The following is a 23078-nucleotide window of genomic DNA, read 5'->3' as shown; positions in this document are numbered from 1 at the left end:
AAGTTCTTCCGTCCTAATTTTTGGCAGCTTTTGCTTGGAAGGCATAAGCAAAGACTATGGGAGACCCACTCCCCAATAATGGGAATAATGTTTGTTATATGCTGTACTGCATGGCTCTTGTAAGGGGCATTGCAAGTTTCTCCGTCCTAATTTTTGGCAGCTTTTGCTTGGAAGGCATAAGCAAAGACTATGGGAGACCCACTCCCCAATAATGGGAATAATGTTTGTAATATGCTGTACTGCATGGCTCTTGTAAGGGCATTGCAAGATCCTCCGTCCTAATTTTTGGCAGCTTTTGCTTAGAAGGCATAAGCAAAGACTATGGGAGACCCACTCCCCAATAATGGGAATAATGTTTTTAAGATGCTGTACTGTATGGCTCTTGTAAGGGGCATTAAAACCGTCTTGTTAAGCTACTGAGACCTTCACCACTTTTCCAAGGGGCATTAAAATCATCTAGTTAAGCTACTGCGACCTCCACCACTTTTCCAAGGGGCATTAAAGCCATCTTGTTAAGCTACTGCGACCTCCACGTCTCTTCTGAGGGGCATTAAAACCGTCTTGTTAAGCTACTGCGACTTCCACGTCTCTTCCGAGGGGCATTAAAACCGTCTTGTTAAGCTACTGCGACCTCCACGTCTCTTCCAAGGAGCATTAAAAGCGTCTTGTTAAACCACTCTGAACTCCACAGCTCTTCCAAGGGGCATTGAAATGTTGTTTTTATTTAACTCTAACCTCCAAGACTCTTCCAACGGGCATTGCATTTCCTCCTAATTTTTGGCAGCTTTTGCTTGGAAGACATAAGCAAAGACTATGGGAGACCCACTCCCCAATAATGGGAATAATGTTTGTAATATGCTGTACTGCATGGCTCTTGTAAGGGGCATTGCAAGTTCCTCCGTCCTAATTTTTGGCAGCTTTTGCTTGGAAGGCATAAACAAAGAATATGGGAGACCAACTCCCCAATAATGGGAATAATGTTTGTAATATGCTGTACTGCATGGCTCTTGTAAGGGGCATTGCAAGTTCCTCCGTCCTAATTTTTGGCAGCTTTTGCTTGGAAGTCATAAGCAAAGACTATGGGAGACCCACTCCCCAATAATGGGAATAATGTTTGTAATATGCTGTACTGCATGGCTCTTGTAAGGGGCATTGCAAGTTACTCCGTCCTAATTTTTGGCAGCTTTTGCTTGGAAGACGTAAGAAAAGACTATGGAAGACCCACTCCCCAATAATGGGAATAATGTTAAGCTACTGTGACCTCCGCCACTTTTCCAAGGGGCATTAAAACCATCTTGTTAAGCTACTGCGACCTCCACCACTTTTCCAAGGGGCATTAAAACCATCTTGTTAAGCTACTGTGACCTCCACGTCTCTTCCAATGGGCATTAAAACCGACTTGTTAAGCTACTGCGACCTCCACAGCTCTTCCAAAGGGCATTGAAATGTTGTTTTTAATTAACTCTAACCTCCACCACTCTTCCAATGGGCATTGCATTTCCTCCTAATTTTTGGCAGCTTTTGCTTGGAAGTCATAAGCAAAGACTATGGGAGACCCACTCCCCAATAATGGGAATAATGTTTGTAATATGCTGTACTGCATGGCTCTTGTAATGGGCATTGCAAGTTCCTCCGTCCTAATTTTTGGCAGCTTTTGCTTGGAAGGCATAAGCAAAGACTATGGGAGACCCACTCCCCAATAATGGGAATAATGTTTGTTATATGCTGTACTGCATGGTTCTTGTAAGGGGCATTGCAAGTTTCTCCGTCCTAATTTTTGGCAGCTTTTGCTTGGAAGGCATAAGCAAAGACTATGGGAGACCCACTCCCCAATAATGGGAATAATGTTTGTAATATGCTGTACTGCATGGCTCTTGTAAGGGGCATTGCAAGTTCCTCCGTCCTAATTTTTGGCAGCTTTTGCTTGGAAGGCATAAGCAAAGACTATGGGAGACCCACTCCCCAATAATGGGAATAATGTTTTTAAGATGCTGTACTGTATGGCTCTTGTAAGGGGCATTAAAACCGTCTTGTTAAGCTACTGTGACCTCCACCACTTTTCCAAGGGGCATTAAAATCGTCTAGTTAAGCTACTGCGACCTCCACCACTTTTCCAAGGGGCATTAAAGCCGTCTTGTTAAGCTACTGCGACCTCCACGTCTCTTCTGAGGGGCATTAAAACCGTCTTGTTAAGCTACTGCGACCTCCACGTCTCTTCAGAGGGGCATTAAAACCGTCTTGTTAAGCTACTGCGACCTCCACGTCTCTTCCAAGGGGTATTAAAAGCGTCTTGTTAAACCACTCTGAACTCCACAGCTCTTCCAAGGGGCATTGAGTTGTTGTTTTTATTTAACTCTAACCTCCACGACTCTTCCAACGGGCATTGCATTTCCTCCTAATTTTTGGCAGCTTTTGCTTGGAAGGCATAAGCAAAGACTATGGGAGACCCACTCCCCAATAATGGGAATAATGTTTGCAATATGCTGTACTGCATGGCTCTTGTAAGGGGCATTGCAAGTTCCTCCGTCCTAATTTTTGGCAGCTTTTGCTTGGAAGGCATAAGCAAAGACTATGGGAGACCCACTCCCCAATAATGGGAATAATGTTTGTAATATGCTGTACTGCATGGCTCTTGTAAGGGCATTGCAAGATCCTCCGTCCTAATTTTTGGCAGCTTTTGCTTGGAAGGCATAAACAAAGAATATGGCAGACCAACTCCCCAATAATGGGAATAATGTTTGTAATATGCTGTACTGCATGGCTCTTGTAAGGGGCATTGCAAGTTCCTCCATCCTAATTTTTGGCAGCTTTTGCTTGGAAGTCATAAGCAAAGACTATGGGAGACCCACTCCCCAATAATGGGAATAATGTTTGTTATATGCTGTACTGCATGGCTCTTGTAAGGGGCATTGCAAGTTACTCCGTCCTAATTTTTGGCAGCTTTTGCTTGGAAGGCGTAAGAAAAGACTATGGGAGACCCATTCCCCAATAATGGGAATAATGTTAAGCTACTATGACCTCCACCACTTTTCCAAGGGCCATTAAAACCATCTTGTTAAGCTACTGCGACCTCCACCACTTTTCCAAGGGGCATTAAAACCATCTTGTTAACCTACTGTGACCTCCATGTCTTTTCCAATGGGCATTAAAACCGTCTTGTCAAGCTACTGTGACCTCCACGTCTCTTCCAAGGGGCATTAAAACCGTCTTGTTAAGCTACTGCGACCTCCACATCTCTTCCAAGGGGCATTAAAACCATCTTGTTAAGCTACTGCGACCTCCACATCTCTTCCGAGGGGCATTAAAACCGTCTTGTTAAGCTACTGCGACCTCCACGTCTCTTCCAAGGGGCATTAAAACCATCTTGTTAAGCTACTGTGACCTCCATGTCTCTTCCAAGGGGCATTAAAACCGTCTTGTTAAGCTACTGTGACCTCCACCACTTTTCCAAGGGGCATTAAAACCGTCTGGTTAAGCTACTGTGACCCCCACCACTTTTCCAAGGGGCATTAAAACCATCTTGTTAAGCTACTGCGATCTCCACGTCTCTTCCGAGGGGCATTAAAACCGTCTTTTAAGCTACTGCGACCTCCACCACTTTTCCAAGGGGCATTAAAACCGTCTTGTTAAGCTACTGCGACCTCCACGTCTCTTCCGAGGGGCATTGAAACCGTCTTGTTAAGCTACTGCGACCTCCACCACTTTTCCAAGGGGCATTGAAACCGTCTTGTTAAGCTACTGTGACCTCCACATCTCTTCAAAGGGGCATTAAAACAGTCTTGTTAAGCTACTGCGACCTCCACGTCTCTTCCGAGGGGCATTAAAACCGTCTTGTTAAGCTATTGTGACCTCCACCACTTTTCCAAGGGGCATTGAAACCGCCTTGTTAAGCTACTGTGACCTTCACATCTCTTCAAAGGGGCATTAAAACCATCCTGTTAAGCTACTGTGACCTCCACCACTTTTCCAAGGGGCATTAAAACCATCTTTTAAGCTACTGCGACCTCCACCACTTTTCCAAGGGGCATTAAAACCGTCTTGTTAAGCTACTGCGACCTGTGGACACCTGGCCACGGGGCGGCTGGGGACCAAGTATGGACACTCGGCCGCCTCCTGGCGGCTGGGGACCGAGCGTGGACACCCGGTCGCCGGGCGGCTGGGGACTGAGTATGGATACCTCGCTGCCGAAGCAGCCATGAGGTAGTGGCCAGCTTCGGCCTCCTCCAAACTAAAAGGCCCCATTTCAAGTGCAAGCTAGCAATATGGTATTGCAGCCTGCGGGTGGGTGGTTGGCTGCATATTTGCGCTTGCATTACAAGGAATGGGGGAGGTACAATTGAACACTTCCCTGGGACAAGGACTTGCACGGGGATAGTTGCAAGTCTGCATCTTCTGATGCGGCAAGGATCACTTCTGATGGGCACACTTTTAGGCAGTGACCTGGGAGTTAGAGATGCTTCCAGGGGTCTTCCCCATGCTGTTCCCATGTCTTTTCAGCGCTGTATGCATGTGTCACACAGCACATGGCCAGATAAGGTTGTAAAATGTTAAAATGACATTTCCCGGTGAATGCATTTGTCACGGTTGAAAGCAATACAAAAGTGCAAAAATGCATAAAAAATGCTACTTGTGAACATAGCCCAAGGTGTAGAGGAGTATTTTTGTTTTTGGTTATTTATTTTACCTTATACACAAGTCTTTACCCTGGAAAGGAAATTCCTTAACATATTTCACAGGAAAACCGTTTCAGTTTCGTTTTTGAACGTTTTATTGTGAGCCCGTAAAAGTGGCTTAATACCTCTGACCACATTGTTGACAGCAGTGACCTGGGGGTGATAAATGCTTCCTGGGGTGATCCCCATGCTGTCCCTATGTCTTTTGAGCACTGTCACTATCGTTTTGGGCACTTTTTAGGCTTTCTACAGACTGCGGGGGTGCCGTCGCAAAAATGCTCAGGTCTCCCATAGACTAACATTGGGCTCGTTGTTCGGGTCGAGCACCGAAGTATCACGGTGAGCTCGGCCCGAGCTTCAAGCACCCGAGCATTTTAGTGCTCGCTCAACACTACTTATCAGTTATAATTGAACCAGTGGCACTAAAAACCCGCTCTGATAAAACGCTGGCGGCAGGGCAGGCCAGGACCTCCAAGGCATAGAGAGTCAGTTCATTCCACGTATCCAGCTTGGATACCCAATAATTATAAGGCACAAAGGAATCGCGGAGGACGTTGGTACGGTTGGCAAAGACTCCCTCAGCATCTTCCCAAACTTTGCACTCCTTGTGAGAGTACCCCACGCCTCAGGGCTTCTGCGATGGGAGGGGTTGAGAAAATTTTCCCAGAACTTTGACAGTGTTTCCCTGCCTCTGCTCGATTGAAGTTGTGTCTCTCTCGCCTGTACTCCTTGGTTGTCCAAAGAAGTGTGACCTCTGCCGCTAGCGTTTTCAGAATTTTTTTTAATAGTTCCTCAACAAGGGCCTCATGGTACAGCCCCATTTTTGCAGACCTGTCCGCCTCAGGAATAAGAGATATAAAGTTCTCCTTGTAGCGTGGGTCTAGAAGTGTCACCAACCAGTAATGACTGTCACCCCAAATTTTGAGAATGCGAGGGTCATGGGAAAGGAAGCGCAACATAAACTCAGCCATGCGTGCCAGACTACTAACAGGCAAGACTTCCGTGTCCTGACCAAGAGGATGACTGACCATGCTCTCCTCCTCCTCCTCCTCTCTGTCCTCTGGCCATCCACGCTGAACAGACAGTATGACAGCTGTGCAGGTAGTACCGTCTATAGCGCATGAAACTAGCTCCTGGTCTTCCTCCTCCTCCTCTTCCTCATTGTCACCCAATCCACGTTGGGATGAGATGAGGCTGGGCTGTGTGTAATCACCATGTATGGTTCCTTGCTCCATCTCATTGTGCTCCGCCTGCAATGCATCCTCTTTGATTGTGAGCAGAGAGCATTTCAGAAGACAGAGAAGCGGGATGGTGACGCTAACTATGGCGTCATCGCCGCTCACCATCTTGGTGGAGACCTCAAAATTTTGGAGGATGATACATAAGTCTGACATCCATGTCCACTCCTGAGGTCTTATGTGTGGAGTCTGAACTGAATACCGATGGCCTTGTTGATGCTGGTACTCAACAACTGCCCTCTTCTGCTCGCAAATCCTTCCTAACATCTGCAGTGTAGAGTTTCAACGCGTGGGGACATCACACACCAGTCTCTGAGCCGGAAGCTGCAAACGCTGCTGAAACACGGCAAGGGCGGCGGAAGCTGTAGGTGACTTTCTAAAATAGGCACACAGGCGGCGTACTTTAACAAGCAGATCCGGCAGCTCCAGGTCAGATTTGAGAAACCGCTGAACCACGAGGTTAAACACATGGGCCAGGCATGGTGCGAGTGTGAACTCGTCTCGCCTCAGAGCCGCCACCAGGTTCCGGCAATTGTCACACACGATCATTTCTGGCTGTAGGTTCAGCGGTGTGAGCCACAGATCTGCCTGCTCTTTTAGAGCTGTCCACATCTCGTCAGCATTGTGTGGTTTGTCACCTAAACATATTAGCTTCAGCACAGCCTGTTGCCGCTTGGCCGCAGTGCTGCAGTGCTTCCAGCTTGTGACTGATGTGGTCATTTCAGAGATGGAGGCTGAATAGGAGGAGGCTGAGGAGGATGAGGTGCAGGAGCTGTAGACCATGGGGGCACCCCTAATTGACCTAGGTCCCGCAATCCTTGGAGTCGGGAGGACGTGTTCCGTCCCAAGGTCCAAGGTCCGACTGGGTCCCGGTTTCCACTATGTTAACCCAGTGTGCCATCAGCGAGATGTACCGTCCTGCCCACAAGCACTTGTCCACGTGTCCGTGGTTAGGTGGACTTTCCCGGTAACTGCATTGTTGAGGGCACGGCTAATGTTTTGGGACACGTGCTTGTGTAATGCGGGGACTGCACATTGGGAGAAATAGTGGCGGCTGGGGACCGAGTACCGAGGGACGGCCACCGCCATCAGGTTTCGGAATGCTTCCGTCTCCACGAGCCTAAAAGGCAACATTTCGAGCGCAAGCAGTCCTGAAATATGAGAATTTAGTAGTGTGGCCTGTGGGGGGTTGGCTGCGTATTTGCGCTTGCATTCCAAGGACTGGGGTATGGACAACTGAACGCTGCACTGGGACAATGACGTGGAGGTGCTTCCTGATGCTGCTACTTGAGAATGTGCAATGACAGGTGCAGGGCAGGAGGCATCTTCGCATGCACCATGGACAGGAGATTGGCTTGCATGCACAACAGCGGAAGAAGCAATGGTGCCACCCGCAGACACTGGGGTTCGGCCCACAAAGTCGGGTGCTTTGCTGCCATGTGCCTGATCATGCTGGTGGTGGTCAGGCTGCTAGTTTTACCACCCCTGCTGATGCTGACCTGGCAGGTGGTGCAAATGGCCTTTTTGGGGTTATCGGCAGAGTCTTTCAAAAACAACCAGACTCGGGAAGACCGAACAGTTGCACTGGCAACTCCCTTCGTGTTGGTGTTAAGGGGAATGGTTGCCTGCCTTCTGTCTGCAGCTACCACACTGCTTCTTCCTGCCTGTTGGGGTGCTCTGCCTCCCTCCCCCTGTGTGCTGCTGTCCTCGCTCTGCATGTCTTCCTGCCAGGTTGGGTCAGTTACTATATCATCCACCACCTAGTCTTCCACTTCCGCACCCTGGTCCTCCTCCTGACTTTCTGGCAATTGTGTCTCATCATCATCCACCTCTTGTGACACTTTCCCACCATCACCTTTGTATGACTGTGGCTGCTCAAATATTTGGACATCGCTACGTGCGATCCCCTCTTGCCCCGCTTCAAGTGGACCGGGCGAGAGGCCCGAATCCATAAATGGAAAAGTGAACAGCTCTTCAGAGTGTCCAAGTGTGGGATCATTTGTCTCCGGGCACTCGGCATGGTGGGAGGAAGGAGGATCAGGGTGAGGAATATGCGGTCCAGACTCACGGCTACTGAGACTTGACCGTGTGGAAGACAGGGTGGTGGTGGTGGTGGTGGTGGCTAAGTGACTGGATGCATTATCCACTATCCAACCAACAACCTTTGGACACTGCTCTGGGTTCAATAGTGGTGTGCTGCGGTCCCCTAGGAATTGGGACAGGAAGGTCGGGCGAGAAGATGTGGGTGTTTGTTGTGGCACAATTTCAGCTTGCCCACTGCCTTGTCCTCGGCCTCTGCATGCACCATCACCATCACGTCCAGTTCCCCATCCCTTGCCACATGCCTTGCCCATTTTAAATGGAGGACAATATCTTCCACGCTTACTACAAATGACTGAATTTGGAGCGAACTTATATGTGATCCGTGTGACGGAGAAACCACAGTTTTAAATACCTGGCCTGTAGGTAACTATTTTGAACAGCAAACTGGTGTCAATTGCTTCACTGACACACTGAAACAAATTTTTAATGGAGGTTAGAAATGGCAATATTTTCTGAAAACGTATATGTGATCTGTGAGACAGAGAAAACGCAGTTTTAAATAGCTGGATTTTTAGCGCTGTAATATGGAAAGGACCTGGCTGTATTCTGCAGTGCCAACAAGCAAAAAGCGCAGAAAAACGGTGTTCTCTGGATTGCTTTTTAAGCAAATAATGAGGATTAAGATCCAAAAAAATGTATTCCTGGCCCCTGAGACCTGGGCCTTTGTCTAGAAATATCTAACAGCAGCAGAAGGCAGAATTGGAATGGAGCCTCTTGTGCTATATGCACTGCAGTCTGCTATATACCCTGCCTGCCTATACACCCTGCCTGCCTGATATCTCTGCAGATGGATTAGTCCTCAGAAGGACTGTTTGTTAAGATGGATATGTGTAATGTACAGGTTTTCTCCCTACACTACCTAATAAACAACCAAATCTCTCCCTAGCTCAGCAGCACCTCTCCCTACACTGCCTGATTCCGGAGTGACTGTGACGAGCATGGCGGCGCCAGGTCTGATATAGACCTGATGAAGCTGTGCGGCCAGCCAATCACTGTAATGCCGCAACCACCATGGCTGGCACCACCAGTGAGTGGCAGGCAATCCCTGCATGTTGATTGGTGCACTAAAGAGCACCAAACATGCAGGGAAGTGACCCGAGCATCCGCCCGAGCATCTCGAGTACTAAGATGCTTGGGCGAGTACCGAGTACTTGTGAGTATGCTCGCTCATCACTAGTTTTTACATTTGTTACATTCAACAAATAATAAAGATCAAATACAGCTTCCTCTGGTAATAATTGTAATGTAGCCATGAAAAACACATGACGTATGGATAGTAAACCACATGTGATCACTTTTTTATGCACCAATTGACTTTTAATGGGTGAGTCTGATCCAGAATACAGATAAAAGTAGACCATGCTGCGATTTACATGCGGATCATTGGTCTGTGTGTATAAATGTTCATGTCAACTATCACATTAACTTGCATTGGTTTGTTTGCATAATAGGTTATTAATAAAGTTCTGCCACACTGAATGCAATTGGATACGTAAATCATCAAGATCCGCTGCTGGCAGCTATGTTTGCAATTGCCAATCAATGACGTCCCAGATATTATCGATGATGGAAGACTCTGTACCCCATTGTAGCACATTCAGGCTATACAAATTGCATTTTATTTGGCCCACGTTGCCTTTCAACTGTATCGGCATGCTGGATAATGGGGTGCATTATACTGTATGGAGGACTGTAGGATGCATTATACTTTATGGAGGACTATGTTGGGCCCATTTTACTGTATGGAGGACTATGTGGGGCCATTATTCTGTATGGAGGACTATGTGAAACCATTATTTCGTATGGATGACTATGTGGGGCCTATTATACTCTATGGAGGACTATATGGGTTCTATTATATTGTTTGGAGGACTATGTGGGCCCATTATACTGTATGGAAGACTATGTGGGGCCCGCTATTCTGTGAGGAGGACTATATAGGGCCTGTTATTCTGCATGGAGGACTATGTGGGACCCATTATTCTGTATGGAGGACTATGTGGGGCCATTATTCTGTATGGAGGACTATATGGGGCCCTTTATACTGTATGGAGGACTATGTGGGGCCATTATTCTGTACTGAGGACTATGTGGGGCCCTTTATACTGTATGGAGGATTATGTGGGGCTATTATTCTGTACTGAGGACTATGTGTTGCCCTTTATACTGTATGGAGGACTATGTGTGGCCCTTTATACTGTATGGAGCACTATGTGGGGCCCATTATACTGTATGGATGACTATGTGTGGGCCAGTTATTCTGTATGGAGGACTATGTGAGGCCCTTTATACTGCATGGGAGTCATTGTGGGGCCCATTCTATTGTATGGAGGACTATGTGGGGTCCATATATTTTAATAAATATCAAGGTTGACCTGCAACTTTATCCAAATTTAAAATTTTGACCCTCTGTGTATTTCAGTTTGACATCCCTGGTCTAGTCTGATGTGGATTTTGCCATGGATTTCTCACCAAAAGTGTTACATTGAAGTACAATAGGTGATATCCATGGTAAAAAGAAAAATGCAACTTACAGAGCATGTAAAATGTAAAAAAAAAATTCAGCATACCCATAAATCTGCGCTAAATAAATTAAAATAATATTAATTTGATATTAAGTCTAAATTATTAAACACAAATATAAGATACAATTTAACTGAAAATATGCACAAAGTCATTGTTCCACCATGGCAGATTGGTGTGGTTTTTATATACAGTGGGTATGGAAAGTATTCAGACTTTACATTTTTCACTCTTTGTTTCATTGCAGCCATTTAGTAGATTCTAAAAAGTTATTTTTTTTTCTCATTAAAGTATACTGTAACCCATCTTGACTGTAAAAAGACAGAAATGTAAACATTTTTGCAAATTTATTAAAAAAGAAAAACTGAAATATCACATGGTCATAAGTATTCAGACCCTTTGCTCAGACACTCATATTTAAGTCACATGTTGTCTATTTTCTTGTTATCCTCCTTGAAATTTTTCTACTCCTTCATTGGAGTCCAGCTGTGTTTAATTAAACTGATAGGACTTGATTTGGAAAGGCACACAACTGTCTACATAAGACCTCACAGCTCACAGTGCATGTCAGACCAAATGAGAATCATGAGCTCAAAGGAACTGCCCAAGGAGCTCAGAGACAGAATTGTGGCAAGGCACAGATCTGGCCAAGGTTACAAAAGAATTTCTGCCTTACTCACTGTTCCTAAGAGCATAGTGGCCTTCATAATCCTTTAATGGAAGAAGTTTGGGACAACCAGAAGTCTTCCTAGACCTGGCCGTCCAGCCAAACTGAGCAATCATGGGAGAAGAGCCTTGGTGAGAGAGGTAAAGAAGAACCCCAAGATCACTGTGGCTGAGCTCCAGAGATGCAGTAGGGAGATGGGAGAAAGTTCCACAAAGTCAACTATCACTGCAGCCCTCCATCAGTCGGGACTTTATTGCAGAGTGGCCCGACAGAAGCCTCTCCTCAGTGCAAGACATATGAAAGCCCACATAGAGTTTGCTCAAAAACACATGAAGGTCTCCCAGACTATGAGAAATAAGATTCTCTCGTCTGAAGAGACGAAGATAGAACTTTTTGGTGATAATTCTAAGCGGTATGTGTGGAGAAAACCATGCACTGCTCATCACCTGCCCAATACAATCCCAACAGTAAAACATAGTCGTGGCAGCATCATGCTATGAGGGTGTTTTTCATCTGCAGGGACAGGACGACTAGTTGCAATTGATCTCAGACTTGGCCGAAGGTTCACCTTCCAACAAGACAATGACCCTAATCATACAGCTAAAATAACAAAGGAGTGGCTTCAGAACAACTCTGTGACCATTCTTGACTGGCCCAGCCAGACCCCCGACCTAAACCCAATTGAGCATCTCTGGAGAGACCTGAAAATGGCTGTCCACCAACGTTCACCATCCAACCTGACGGAACTGGAGAGGATCTCCAAGGAAGAATGGCAGAGGACCCCCAAATCCAGGTATGAAAAACTTGTTGCATCATTCCCAAGAAGACTCATGGCTGTACTAGCTCAAAGGGTGCTTCTACTCAATACTGAGCAAAGGATCTGAATACTTATGACCATGTGATATTTCAGTTTTTCTTTTTTAATAAATTTGCAAAAATTTCTACATTTCTGTTTTTTTTCGGTCAAGATGGGGTGCAGAGTGTACTTTAATGAGAAAAATAATGAACTTTTTAGAATTTACCAAATGGCTGCAATGAAACAAAGAGTGAAAAATGTAAAGGGGTCTGAATACTTTCCGTACCCACTGTAATTGCGTCACTTGATTATATAAATCATTTAGAAACATCTGTATATTAAGTTAGTTTGTTTTCAGTGAAGCAGTGTCACTAAAACGGATTTTACCTTAGGCTAGCCTTCACCCATAGGTGTAAATCTACATTTTCTTTCTATTCTAGCTTGTTTTCAGATCTCTGCTATAATTGCTGTACGCCCCATTACTCTTTAACAGTGCGATACAGATGACTGTTTAATTTTGCCAATGAGCCAAAGATGTTGTATTTTTAAAACCATGTTTAAACAGTATCGTAATTGGTGCTGCAGAGAAATGAAATAATTGTTGGAAAACTTTTTTATATATACAATCTATGCTGTATGTTTTTTCTTCATGTAACGAGAAAATAAAAATCCTTACATTGAGAGTATGGATGATTGTTAAAATAAATTTCAGGAGGCAAAATCTGTTGTCACTCAGGCATAACTTGGAATGTGTTTGAGAAATTCAATTATTTTTTAATCTGTGCTCTTGAAATAAGTGAAAAATTCTGCTTGCTTTGCTTGTTTTGTTGATATTTGATATGATGTAGGTTTGGTCAAGTGGTCTTTATTGCAAATGTGAATACATCAGTGCAGGTCTTTCTAAGAGTGCGTGATAAGCAAACTCTTGGAGACATGTTCGATTTTTAATGGCAGCTTGGATGAAAAGTACCAATATAAGTCTACAGGTCCGTGAAAATCACAGACAACACATGGGTGACATCAGTGTGTAATCAGTGTGCCGTCCATGATTAACATTGCAAAGGATAGGAGAAGCTTTGTAATTTATTTATTCATTAACTTATTTATTTATCCATACGTGAAGCACTGATGGCACACTGACAAAACACTGATGGCACACTGACAAAACACTGATGACACATGGATCCAAAACACTGATGACACCCGCACCATTTTTTTTTGCGTACGTAAAAAACAGTGACGTCTGAATGGGGCCTAAATGTTTATTCCCATTTTATAAAGTGATGGCCTGGCCTCTGGGACTACCACTTGGGGAAAAGGGGCTTCAGTGCTGAATCAAGGCTACTTCCCCTTCATTTCCATGATCCATGAGGATCCCAGAAGTTGAACCCTCATCATATATGTTTGTTATCACTAGATTTTATGTTTTATTAAAGGGGTTGTCTGATATCTCTAACTTCCCATTTGTTAAAACTATGCATTTTTAGAATTTGTTTATTCTCTTTTTATTTTTTCGCTTTCATTTTTCTTGCCTTTCAAAATCGATAGTTTTTATTATTTTTGTTGACATTGAGGGCTTGTTTGTTGCAGTTTTGAATGATATAATTCATTTTACCATATAGTGGATTAAAAATGAAAGCACTCACTGAGTGTGATAATACAGCATTCTCTATATGGGATAACTACTTGGACATTTACTCACACAACAATACCAAATATATTATTTTTTTAAATTAGATTTTGCTATTTACATTTGGGAAAATATATTTTCTATATATTTTTTTGTTTTTTATAAAGATTTTTATTATGCATGCTTTTTTTAACATTTTTAATTAGTTCCCTGAATGGTTTTGAACCGTTGGCTTGATTTCCTATTGCCATAGACTTGATTGCCTATACACTTCTCTGCAATACTGTTGAGTGGTAGCATATTGTATAATTGACAGTTGACAATCCTCTATGAAGTCCAGAACACCAACAGTTCCTCTTGGCTTAAACAGCTCTTGAATAAATAATCCCTGGACGAAGCATTTCAAGCGAAACGCGCGTCGGGTGTGGTGGGACCACAGAAACCATAAGAGAGGTAATGTGGAATTCATGTATCCTTATGTTTACAACATGCTGGTGATTTCTACGTGACTTATACCAAGTTGTAAAATACATTGATTGAGATTTTTTGTATGCACAGTGATAGCAGCACTAATTATTCTCAGTCTCTTGACTTGCTTTGACTTAAATTACTTTGTTGTAGCTATTTCTGATCACTTTCTGCCTCCCTAGCTGGGTATGCCCACCATGTGCCTTTTTGTGTATTTTATCTCACTTTTTATATGTTTTGATTATGTGTTTTAAATATTTCAATAAAAATTTATTTTTTATCTTTTGAATTTGGCCCTCTGTAAAGTTCTTGTTGGGTGTATTAAACATCTCTTGAGCCAACTGTATACAGCAAATGTGTATATCTGCCTAAATGTATGACGGATGTCACCAAGGGGTTAAAATTCCCTACGATTCCCCAAATGAACAAAGAAAATTCTTAAATGGAACGTTATCAATGATATCCACTTCCTGATGTTTTTTCCGCCCATCGATTCTCAGTGAGCTGGCATGGCAATCAGAGTACTTTTCTTTGCTGAGCATGTGTAAGAGTAGGTCGGGGACAAACATACTCTTCTTCCCTCACTACTAAAACGGGTGAACTTTTTGTGTATTTCTAGTGCATAGAACATTACGAACACTAATGTGAACAGTTCAAGTGTAGTAATGTGAATGACATAGTACGTACAATTTTATAGGATATTATAAGTATTTAATATGTGGATGACTCAAATATATTTTGATAAAGGTATAAAGTGTTATTGTAGTAAGTATAGGGAAAGTATAGGACATAGGATATAGGTTTAGTGTAGTGGAGGGCACAATATAATCAGGAAATAGATAAGTATAACACAGAAACAGTTAAAATATTCAGGAACAGCCCCAGTATGGGAGGGTCAGGGGTAATTAAAAGAAAGAGGACTTCTTGGTTTTAGTCAGATAGAGATGAGAGATTAGATGGAAAAAGTGATTAGGCCAGAGGGCTGAGAAGCACAGGAAAGTATGAACTTTTGGGCAGCATGCCAACGGCCTCCACTAACTTCAGTGGGCCCTCCCTGAACATCAGGGACCTATGGCCCGAATTAGGTACAGAAGAGAGTGCCTTGTTCACCTTCCAGAATGGGAAGCTGGATGGGAAACCATGTCAGAAAGCCGGGTCGGAACCCATGGGAGCTGGAGAGCTGGATAAATTATTTCAAGGGCAAGGGGTGCCAGACCAGAAAAGGATAACTCAGGCTGAAAAAGAAGTGTCTGCAATATTTTACTTTGCTGTGACTAAGATGGAGTTTGAACTGTTCAGTAAAGTTAATTTGTTTGAAAATGATCGTGTCTCCTGTTCAATGTGTGGCTAATCCAGAATCCGAAATTGAGGAGTCAGCGAAGGCTTCAAGCCAAACCTTGAGTGTTATCACGTACACACATCTCCAGGGAAACGGGACATTATCTACTTGAGGGTGCCAGGGTATGAGAACACAGCAGCCCCTCGCCCATCACTACCACTCTGCGCACCTTACACATGCTGCAATGGCATTTACCCCCGCATCCTCAGTAAAGAAAAGTCGACTATTAAAGGGGTTATCCACTACTCGGGTAACCCCTTCTCAATCCTCATGTTTTCCACTTGTAAATTAATAAAATAACAGTAAATAATAAAATAATAAAAATAACATATATTCATCTCTGATACCAGCACTGTTCCAGCGGTGTCAGCACAGGCTCTCCCCAGGATTATGTAACATTGTTATGTCACGCGATCCCTGCGGCCATTCGGAGCTCGCTTCACTCTCCCCATCTTTGGACGTATCACAGAAATCCAAAGGAAATATGAGAGCAGCAGTGCTCACATCCTCTGGATATATGGAATACTCAAACCCGGGGAGAGCCGCTGCTGACATCGCTGGAACGGCGCCGACACCAGAGGTGAGTATAAGTGTTATTATTTTGCAAAGGGAAAAGCATGATGATTGAGAAGGATTTGTCTGAATAGGGGACAACTCCTTTAAGAGGAAGGAGGAGCAGAAGAAACAGCAGCCAATGGAGAAGATGTCATTCATGACGTTCTATTTGAGACTCCGCTATGCATGCAGGGATTTTCAAATAAAACATTAAATGAACCTGAAAATAATTAATAAAAACAGAAATGGGGATATTTGGGGAACTGCAGGGAATTTTAAATAACATTAGTTTATATGAATAGTTTTAACAAATGGGAACTTTGAGATAGATTTTTGGCACTAAACAACCCCTTTTAGGAATATGTATAATAGAAAGTTCTATAGTAAATGGAAATTAACCCTTTTCCAATCTGTGCCAAAAATGTAAGTCATGGTTGATGGTTCCCAAATTTTCATCATACTGACATAGCAGGTGCCTTAAGGTTCCAAGGCAGGATCAGGACTGCTATATGAAGCTCTATTCCTGATGCCACTGCCGAGAACAAAGCAAGCTTCAATCCTAAGTCAATAGCGGTATCTAAATGGTTACATAGAGAGAGGTGGACTCTTTCTGTCATTCCATTGCGCCCCCTTCCCCATGACGTCATGGTTATACCAATGGCTAACCTGGCTGCCACTTTAATGTACTTATTAGACTTTTCCAGGAGCAGGGCCTAATAGGATGTCTAGGTGGATGACTTCTGTCAGATGTCACTCTCCACATCCAAAGCAGTAGAAACAGCTATTCTCATAGGAAAATGTCTAAATAATTTTCTTCCAGATGCCTACCTACCATGCTATGTGTCGTCAGATGGTATTACACTGCAATAACTCTACACCACCTAGTGGCTAAAAAGGAAAATCAAAAATGCTTCCAAGCTACAGTATATTTACCAATGCATCGCATTACAATGTTAATAGGGTGTTAGCAGGCGTCCTCAGTGATGTTTGTACCTACTTCTTTTATGAGTCACAAGGCTCATAAAAGGGCCGTTTCTCCCTGTAAAAAAAGTTAAACCAAAATGCAATTGAGTAATATTTACTGAGATCTTGAACTACCAGATAAGCGTTGGGTATAAAGTAAATGTTGGTAGTTCCCAGTCAACCATCTGATGAGTATGGGGGCCTTCCCAATTATGTCGGGCTGAGAAGGGTCAGTAGGCTAAAATGTAAATGTGCCATCCTTTTGTTTTCATGGGTGATGGACTACTGACAGGTTTCTGGAGGCGGCTTTAGTCCCTTTCCCTCGTGAAAACACATGCCCATCAAAGTGTTCATGTGCAGGAGGGAGTCAGTTGGCTGAGCGAGCTTGTTCTGCTAACAGCTATCTAAGGTGTATGGCCATCTGAAAGCAGATTTTCCTAATGAATGTAGAATAACTTAGTATTTATGGGTAATACGCTGACATTTATTTGGAAATCTGGGAGTTAATGGTAATTATATTGTTTTAAACTCCACTGTACCTGCAGTTCATGTGCTGTAAAGATTAACACATTGGAGAGCTGAGTTGTTTTTTTCTTCTGTTTCAAACAAAGAGCTCATTGAAAACATCCAGCAAAAATTATCTGTATGGCAGGAGGCTTATCATTCATAATATGTTACATTTTAGTCCACTCCCTTCATTTTTCCACCACACATAATGTTTCTTTTCACTTTACAACTGTACTAGATCAAAGCTGTAAAAAGACAGAAATGACCTCGAAGGTTGAATATACTACAGTAAGATGTATGGATTTCATTGCTTTGTCCCCAATGATCTCAGTTATATAGGATAGAGAGCAATCTTCCAAGAAACAGTGCTCTCAACAGTGGAGAAAGTGCTGTTAGTTGGGCAGAAATGTTGCCATCTGGCCACAAATTTAGGCTGATAAAAAGCATGCTCAAACACCATATAAAGCAATCTGTCACTTTATTCATGCTGCCCGGCCCCAAACCATGGGCAGCATGACTCAGAGCCCGAATAACTGATTGCAGCCATGTATATTTTTCTCTAAAATGCTCTGGCATTTCAGATAAGGTACATTTAGGAGATCTGACCGGAGACTATTGAGATGAGACTACTCCAGTACTGTTCCCATTTCCCAGCACCACTAGAGGTGATTGACAGGTCTCTTGCTATGAGAGAGACCTTGAGTGGGGCTGCGAGAAGTCAGACGGACTACTCTCATCTCTGACTTTAGTCCCCGGCCAGGTCTCTGAAATATATTATAACATGCTCCAGCATTTCAGAGAAAAATGTACATGGCTGCAGTCGTGCCGCCAGGTTCTGTGGTTTGACAGCATGAATCCAATCAATTAAATAGCCTTGCAACATAACTAGCCTAATATGCATAGAACAAAACACCAACAACCATGAAAAATCTATCAAAAGTATTTATTTTTTTAAACAAATATATTAAAGAACAAGTTTACTCAAAATGAGTAAAGAAATGGGCTGTAATCTGGATATTACCTGGTTATTACTAGTTATGTTACTTCCTTACTATTGTAGCATTGTGTGGATTTGTCCTTCTATTCTCTATTATTGTGATTTATCCTGTATTTCTTTACTTGTACCCCTAATACCAGGTTGTCCATCCACGTCTTCTCTTCTTTGAGTGGCCAGTGTGTTTTCATTTCTTTTAGTATGCTTGTTTCAGTAATATATATTTTTATACGATATAAGTGACTACTGCTTGAAATAATTTTTCATGTCGATGGCGCTATTCTCAAACACTTCTTTGGTGTCAGTTTTCATATTTTTATCAGCATAAGACTTCATTCTTTCCATGCAGCTACCAGATGCTTGCCAATACATTTCTCTTTTGTATATTCTCCCACTTCATCAGACAAATATTTTCTATTTTTCCATATGCTCTTTCTTCAATGGGGATATGCGAGGAGCTTCTAAGGACTGAAAGTCTTTAGATGTTCTTCACTTATCTCCATTTACACACACCTAATTTGTCTCAACTGATACTTCACTGTGGCACACAACCGTACTAAATTCATATTCAAATCCCTGTGCAATCCCCTTTAAGGGAAAAATCTTGACTACAGAAAATAATTACATTACTTACTTAAGGTTCTTGTTTTCACATGGTGTGTGTTTGATTACGACTGGATTCCGACAGTTTTTGATGCAGTTGTTAATTCAGCTCTTTTCCTCCAGAACAAACTAGCTTAACATCTTATAATCTTATATTGATCAAAGTCCCCACCTTTTATTCTTATGACAGCTTTACACACCCTTGGCATTCTCTCTAGCAACTTCATGTAACATGAATGGGCTTTCCAACAGTCTTCAAAGCATTTCCAGAGGTGCTGAGCACTTGGCTGTTTTCTCTTTACTCTGCTGTCCAACTTCTCCCAAACTATGTCAATTAGGTTTGAGGCTGGGTGATTGCGGCCATGTCATCTGAAGCAGCACTCCATCCCTCTCCTACTTAGTCACATAACTCTTAAATAACATGGAGGTGTGTTTTGGGTCATTCTCCTGTAGCAACATAGATGATTGTCCCTCTAAGTGGAAACCAAATGGGATGGCATGTTATTGCAGAATGCTGTGCCAGCTATGCTGTGTAACTGTGCTTTCAATTTGGAAAAAATCACCAGCAGTGTCATCAGCAAAGCACCCCCAGTCCGTCACCCCCTCCCTCTCCTCCCGCCTTGCTTCAAAGTTAACACGACAAATGTAAAAACTATTTGCACATTTTTTATGGGTGTCATAAATACATGGCTCTTGATACCAAAAATACTAAATTTTGACTCATCAGACCACAGTACAGATTTTAACTGATCTAATGTGCAATACTTGTGTTGTTTGGCCTAAAGAAGTTTCTTCTTCTTGTTTGAGGTCCTCACTATTGCCTTTTTTGCAACAATATGACCATACATTGTTGATGTATGTCTGCAACTTGCTGTTTATCCATTATTTATGAGGGCTGTTATCTGAGGTGTTGTCAATTTGCAGTTTCCGAGGCTGGTAACTATGATGAACTTATCCTCTGCAGCAGAGGTAAGTCTTGGTCTTCCTTTCCTATGGTGGTCTTCATGAGAGCTAGTTTAATCATTGTGATTTATGGTTTCTATGACTGTATTTGAGGATACCTTCAAGGTTCTAGCAATTTTCCAGATTGACTGACCTTAATGTCTAAAAGTAATGGTGGAGTGTCATTTTTCAGTTGAGTAGTTCATGTCGCATTCTGGTTTAGAACACTTGTAGAATAGGGCATACCATTGTATGGATCTGTATACCAACACTGATTCTGCAAAACACACCTGATAGTCGCAAACACTCTCTGAAGGCCAGTGATTCCAGAAGTGAAATCTTGAGAATGCATACCTGTTCGTTGGAAGCCACTCCAGGTGACTACCTGATGAATCTGCTTGAGACAATGGTGCGTAAAGCTATCTGAGTAAAAAGGGGGTACTTTGAGAAATCTAAGGTTTAACATATATTTTGGCTTGTTTCACATATGTTTCTTTACTCCTTGTTTCCATATGTCTTCAGTTGTGGTTTTGCTGCTTTCACTCTGAATCTACAATGCACATTTTCCAATAGGAAGCAGTAAAACCAAAGAATGATCAGGTGTCCAAACTCTTGACCAGTACTACCACTGATCAGCAATCAAAATCTGCCTAAAACTATGTTGGGTCCTCCTTGTGCTGGTAAAACAGCTCTGAATCACTGAGTCGTGTATCTACTCCAGAGTTATGCCCCAGCTCTGGAAGCGTTGTCTACCCCTTTTAGAAGTCACAGCACCTACTGGCTGCAGCAGTCAGATGACTAGAAGAACATGTCACCAGAGGAACATACCATCATGTGCTCTCCTAATCTGACCGCTGCAGCAGGGGTGTACATAGAAATCATGGGGTCCCATAGCAGAAGTTTTAATTGCCCTCTCCCCCCCCAAAAAAAAAAAATTGACGGGGTCACAGAAGAGCAAATCTCACAACTTTCCAGCCTTTACATAGTAATTTTGAAGTCCAAGATTCCTTTTTCATTGCCCCCATAAAGTATTGTGCAAACAAAAGTGCTCCCCACCCAAACACAGTATGATACCCCCATGGTGAATTCCTCCACATTAACCTCCACATGCACAGTATAATGACCCTACTGTACCCCACCTCAACTCCCAAGGCAAAGTATGGTGACCCCAACACAGTATGATCCCCCAACTGTGACCTCCACACAGCTCTCTATGCACATTAATGGGCCTACGTACAGTATAATGGCCCGCACTAGCCCTCCAAACAGTATAATGGCCCCCACACAGTATGATAGACCCACACAAACCTTCACACTGTATAATTGTTTGCATACAGTATAATGGCCCCACATAGCCTTCCATATAGTATAATACACCCCCATAATCCTCCATATAGTATAATGCATTCCCCATGGTCCTCCATAAAATATAATGCACTCCCCATGGTCCTCCACATAATAAAATGCTCTCCCCATGGTCCTTCAAACAATATAATGCACTCCCAATGATCCTCCATACAGTATTATGCACCCCCATGGTTCTACATACAACATACTGCACCCCATTGGTCCTCCATACAGCATAATGCACCCCCATGGTCGTCCATACAACATAATGCACCCCTATGGTCCTCCATACAGTATAATGCACCCCATGGTCTTCCATACAGCATAATGCACCCCATGGTCCTCCATACAGTATAATGCACCCCCATGTTTCTCCATACAGCATAATACACCCCCATGGTCTTACATACAGTATAATATACCCCCACGGTCCTCCATACAGTATAATGCACCCCCATGATCCTCCATACAGTATAATGCACTCCCCCATGGTCCTCAACCCAATATAATGCATCTCCCATACTGTATTATGGCCACCGGTCACTGATTTAAAAAAAATAAGTACAGTACTCACCTCTCCTGGCTCCACCTGATGCTCCAGTCCCCTCAGCATGCGGTATGAAGCGCCAGACATCTCAAAGCAGTGGGCACCCTGTAATGACATCATCGGGCACACTACTCTGACACATCAGGTGCCGAGGAAGAATGATGGGGGTGGAAGAGTCTGCTGACGCTCCATCCTGCATCATCATTGCTCGCACTGGGCCCCTCCTCCGGCCGTCAGCGCAAGCAATGATGATGGAGGAGGGAGCATCAATGGTTCCTTTGACCCCCATCATTCTGTGTGGGCGGCTGGGCAGTGCGCATGCTAACGGGCGGAGGCGAGGCCTGGTGCGGTGAGGGCCCAGTGCGGTGAGGGCCCAGTGCGGTGAGGGCTTGGTGCGGGCCCTCCGGCTCACGGACCCCATAGCAGTGGCATGGCCTGCCGCCATTGACGGTGCGCCCCTTTCGCTGTGGCCAATTGCAGGTTGAATCAATTCTGTGTCTACTAAATGGGGCCGAACACTGCATTTGGAGTCATTGCAGATCTCGCGTGTGGCCTGAGCTGGATATGTTGGGGCTCTGAAAGATGAATATTATTGTGTTATTATTTTTAATCAATAAATGCTTCAAAAGTATTTTTATTATTTTACTATTGGACTGATCAGGTTATTACTATTGTGAATATGGCACAATAGGTTATTTCTTTGTGATGCATGTCCATAAGTTTTTTATTTTACCATCAGCTTTGTCATTTGATTACGGATTAGGGCACTTATATAGTTTTTGGCAACTCAGCATTTTGCCTCATCCTTAGCACATACTCCTTATTGCCAACTAATAAATAGTACAAGAATGATGTAATAATTTTACTTAAAAATGCTGAATCTAGTAAAGCTTTATATAGGATTCTCCTCTGTTAGTGCAAAAGAGGTCAACTGTACAAATCTGACATAGTAATATATGCTCATTCATTTCTACAATTCATATTTTTTCCTTTGACGATATGTAAAGATTGCTCAATTGATTTCAGCACATCAAAGAGACTTCTTGAATGCTCACTCAGGGAAGAATGTAACAACTGTGTTTAATGTATCAACTGTTTTCCTTTGTAATGGACATGGCAGGCAAGATCGTGTACTCTAATCACTCACTGAGCGTTACATCACTGGGATGCCAATGGTTCCCAT

The 23078-nt window shown here is 43.3% G+C and overlaps 1 protein-coding gene across 1 annotated transcript in view; it reads right to left on the bottom strand.

Annotated features, from left to right (window-relative positions):
* Nucleotides 1-19202, bottom strand: part of LOC141165051 (protein GVQW3-like) — a 51842-nt gene extending 32640 nt beyond the window's left edge. The window contains exon 1 of the mRNA XM_073650698.1: nt 19091-19202. The gene's annotated coding sequence lies outside the window, so the exon portion shown is untranslated. The remainder of the gene's footprint in view (nt 1-19090) is intronic.
* Nucleotides 19203-23078: the final 3876 nt, after the last annotated feature.

This window comes from Phyllobates terribilis, unplaced genomic scaffold (genome assembly GCF_046119375.1).
Source record: "Phyllobates terribilis strain yellow unplaced genomic scaffold, ASM4611937v1 Scaffold_11__3_contigs__length_659146591, whole genome shotgun sequence".
In the NCBI taxonomy this organism is placed as follows: Eukaryota; Metazoa; Chordata; class Amphibia; order Anura; family Dendrobatidae; genus Phyllobates; species Phyllobates terribilis.
The sequence above is the reverse complement of the archived record's forward strand: the minus strand, read 5'-3'. Positions and strand labels throughout refer to the sequence as shown.